Raw genomic sequence first — 4,588 nt, forward strand, 5'->3', positions numbered from 1 at the left:
ATAAGTGATGAAGCGATCCCCGCTATCTTCTGTCAAACCCGCGAAAGACACCTCCAAATGCTTGGCGATTGCCGTGATCAAACCACCTCAACATATGACGCAACCATCCTTCTTAGTGATCTGATCCACATAGATAGTAAAAAGGGTTCCATAGTCGAATCCCTTCTTGTTGAGGAGGCACCAAATCACATTTAACTCCGTTTGGGAGACACTTCCCCCGTCGACCCTAGCAAACATAAGTTGGGTCATGGCTTGGTGGAGGTACCGCAAAACCGGGTTGCGGATTGAGGAAGACTTTGCGTAGCCCGCGGCATGCTCGTGCTCATTCGTCATCACACCCCAAACCTCATCAAAATCATATTCATTGTCGGTGTCGGGGTTGGGGTCGAAGCAATGGAAGATTCCACAAAGGTCCTCCATGGTGAGCGAGTGCCATTGGTTCCCTAGGCGGAAGTCGATGCTAAGCGGAAAGTTATGCCGGCGATCCTTTGTGACCTTCAACGAGCTCAGGAACTCGAGAGTATACTTTTTGAACGACGGCCACTTCCTCTCAAACATGTACCGGAGGCCGTTCCCGTCACCTACATCACATAACGCCCAAAAGTCCTCCGCGATCCCCAAAGTTTGAAGAGGGAAATCGTGGGGATACCGCGAAGGCGCCGACTCTCGCGCCGACAACTTCTTCCACATAGCCTTTTGCTCGTCTGAGGCAAGGCTAACGCCGTAGTTCTTCGCATTCTCGGGCTTTCCCTTTGATCCCATATTCCTACAAACGAGAAGTACAATAATTAGAAAGTATACCAATAATGGGAAAATCAAAGGTTCCCCCAACCTTGCACTCTTATAATCAATACCAAAGGATCAACATGTAAGACATGTAAGTGCAAGCTTAGGTGTATAAAACTTCCTAGATGGTAGCGTGAAAACATAGAGAACATAATTATCCAAACTAGGAAACACAAATCCATCCCCCAACGTGAATTCATCCCCCATGCAGAGACGTATCAACAATAATTCAATATATATCAACAATCTCTATAGGATACTAAATTATTGCAATTCATGGAAGTAATAATAGCCTCACAATGCTATGAACATGATTGCAAAATAAAAACAAGTAGAAACAAGAAGGAATCACTATTCACAAAGCTTCACAATTATCACCAAAACACAATATCACCATGGAAATCCACAAATAAACATACACAGTCATCCCCCATCATAAAATAAGAGTTTCTACCGAACAATTCTTCCAACATACGCCTAAATCCATGAAAGAAGTAGAACAATGCTCAGGAATTGAGTTAGGATTCGTACCTTGTGTTGATTGAGAATTGGAGAAGAAGAACTCTACACTTGGCGAGAATTTAGAGAATGATGGTGTGCGTGTGTGAAATTGGCGATTTATAAAGGTGAGGGTTGTGTGCAAGGAAGGAATTTGAGAAGGAATGAGAGAAAGAATGGAAAACATACCTTTTATAACTGCATTCATGTCTCTGGACTGCGCGCGGCGGTCTGCCGCACGGGCGTTTAAAATAGTGGTTCGTGGCGGGCCGCCGCGGCCCGATCAGCGGTTCATTCGGCCCGCCCTAAGCCTGCCCTAGGCCCGTCCTATCCTGCACATGTGAAAACACGTGTGGCGACCGTCGTGCTGTGTGCAGCGACCGCCACGCGTTAATTAATTTTATTTTTTAAATGAAAATTACAAAAAAGAAAAGCATTGGGTTGCCTCCCAACAAGCGCTTTTGTTTTTAGTCGTTAGCTCGACTTGAAGTGGCCCACTAATTTGGCGGATCAGCGACCCGAGTGTTGAAGATAGGCAAAGGGAGCAACTTGGTCCCTAGCTTCTTCCACCACTGATATTTCCCCGTCTTTGTTTTGAGAACATAAACTTCGGGGTCCTCTCCGGTTGCCTTCTTCTTCTTTTGCTTCTTTTTCTGCGGAACAGAGGTAGAGGGATTAGTATTGACCTTTTTGGGAGAATGTCTTACCTCTTTTACAACATAGATGGTGGAGGTAGCATGTTCCTCCGTTTCAAAGGGGTCTTGCGGTTTGGTTAAATCCGTGACCATGACTGCCCTACACTGCTGTTCCATCTTAACACGCTTTGCTTCCTCAAACTTGAGCATCTCGCTTTCGATCTTATAGGTGGACTGGCTATGGTTGTCACTGATTGTAATCTCGTCACGACCTACATCAATCAAAGCTTTGCAAGTGGCAAGAAAATCTCGCCCTAAAATTAGAGGGACGTTCTTGTCTACTTTCATGTCAAGCACAATAAAATCGGCGGGGAAAATAAAGTCATCTATTTTCACTAAGACATCCTCAATCATACCAAAAGTTTTGATGGTCGAGTTATCGGCCAACCTGAGTGTTACGTCTGAAGTTTTGAGTGGCCCAATGTTGAGCTTTTCATAGTACTTCAGTGGCATGAGATTGATGGAGGATCCTAGATCGCATAGTGCCTTGTTAACCTTTCCCTCTCCAATCCGGCATCGGATAATGAATTGGCCTGGATCTCTCTGCTTTACTGTCTTCTCCTTTTGGATGATCTCGCAGCAATGATGTGGTAGCTTAAGGTCGGCTTTTGTCGGCTTTCTCTTCCTCATCACCGTCTCCCTTAGTAGCTTTGCGTACTTAGGTATTTCCTGCAACGATTCAACTAGAAGAATGTTAGTATGAACTTTACAAAACATGTTCAAAAAGTGTTTGAAGTGCTCTTCGAGCTTAAACTTCCTCTTTGGCTGGAAAGGTAGCACAATCCCATTGTGCCGCACGAGCCCCTGCTGGGCGGGCGCTTCTGCCTTCTCGGTGGCGGCCCCCCGCGTAGAGTCCAGCGGTCCGACGACGGCTGGGCAGACTGCATTCTGGGCTTCAGTGGCGGCCCGCCACGTGCTGTCCGGCGGTCCGCCGACGTCTTGGCAGTCCCCAGTTTTCTGCTTTGCCACCCACTTTTTGTTGACGTCGTCCACTAGTGCGGCTGCCTTTGCCCTATCCTCATCCAATTTGTTTTGGATTTGCTCCATTTGTGTGTTGATGTTGGCTATGGCTGTTGAGATCGTGTTCATTCCCTGCTCGAGGTTGTTTATCCTAGCTTCGACCACTCCGATCTTGGTGTCATTAACCTTCCTGTCTTGCGCGATTACTTCCAAGATCCTTGTGATCCCTTGTTCATACTGTTCCTCCTTTTTGATTGTATCAACTACTCCTCCCTTGCTAACGTTAAATCCTGCAGGGGGTTGCAAGTAATTATTGTTAGAATAAGAAAGTTTAGGATGAGGTCAGTTCCCATTATAATTATTTAAATTACCACCCCCCCTGGGTAGGGCAATAATTATTGTTGTAATTTCTATTGGGGCCGCCTCCTTGTATGTAGTTGATTTCTTCCACTATCGGGCTAGGAGTTTCAGGCTTCGAGACTGCTATAATGGAGGTTGGTGGAATCGGGTCCTCCTACCTTGATGAATCCATTTGGTCCACCCTAACTCGAAACTCGGCCAATTCCTTTGCAAAGGAGCTTTCCTCGGTTTCTTCGATTGCAACTATCCTTTTTAGGCTATGCCTTTCTTTCAACCACCACCTGCTGTTGGTGGCGAATTCCTCTATCACTGCCATGGCTTCCTCACCTGACTTTCTTAAGAACCTTCCATTTGCACCTGAATCAAGCATAGCACAAATTTTCTCGTTAAACCCATTATAGAGAATTCCTACCTGGTGGTCCACGGTGAAACCATGGTTAGGGCACTTTCGGAGAAGGGCTTTGAAACGAGCAAACGCCTCATAGAGGGGTTCGTCATGGCCTTGGATGAATTGGAAGATCTCGCTTTTGAGCTTTAAAATTGTACCTGGCGGATAATACTTGTCGAGGAAGGCAGCTACAATGTCCTTCCATGTGGAGACCTTTTCTATGGGCATACATTCAAATCACTATTTAGCAGAATCAGTTAATGAAAAGGGAAAGAGTCTTACCCTTATGGCGTCGTCGTCGACACCGTTCAATTTGAGAGTGTTTGCGATCTCCACAAATTTGGAGAGATGGCGGTTCGCGTCCTCTGTGGCCCTTCCTGCAAAAGGAGTTTGCTCAACCCTTTGAATAAGGGGCATGCGTAACTCGAAATTATTAGCGTCAATATGAGGTCCTTTGGGAAAGGTTATCATATTCCCATGATTGAACATGTTCATCACGGGTTGTATCTCCTGATTCTTCTTTTCCAAGGCCTCTCGGGCCGCCCTTTCCGCATCTCTCTCATCCATCAGTAGCTTCACCATTTCCTGCAGTTTCTCGATGTCTGTACGGTCACCCATTATTCTTGATCCTTTTTCACTTCTTATTTTCCTACGAGTTCTCTCAAGTTCTAAATCGATAGGTTCTAGGTTGTCCTTCCCAGAGCGCGTTTGCATACAAAACCTGCAAGAACCAAAAACATAAACTAAATAAAACTAAAATTAAAAACTGAAAGAGATTAAAGCCCAAAGTAGCAAAATTATCCGTTTGAAGATATCACTCAAAGTGAATTGTCTTCCCCGGCAATGGCGCCAAAAACTTGATGCACTTTTTATTAGCACTAAATAAACCTGCAAGTATACA

At 45.4% G+C, this 4,588-nt stretch overlaps 1 non-coding gene across 1 annotated transcript; it reads left to right on the top strand.

The window, feature by feature from the left end:
• The first annotated feature begins 3,727 nt into the window (after nucleotides 1–3,727).
• Nucleotides 3,728–3,834, top strand: LOC125185760 (small nucleolar RNA R71). The gene has a single exon (XR_007170260.1). It is a non-coding gene; the product is annotated as a small nucleolar RNA R71 (small nucleolar RNA).
• Nucleotides 3,835–4,588: the final 754 nt, after the last annotated feature.

This window comes from Salvia hispanica, chromosome 1 (assembly GCF_029641045.1).
Source record: "Salvia hispanica isolate PSC_SH4W2 chromosome 1, Shi_PSC_v1, whole genome shotgun sequence".
In the NCBI taxonomy this organism is placed as follows: Eukaryota; Viridiplantae; Streptophyta; class Magnoliopsida; order Lamiales; family Lamiaceae; genus Salvia; species Salvia hispanica.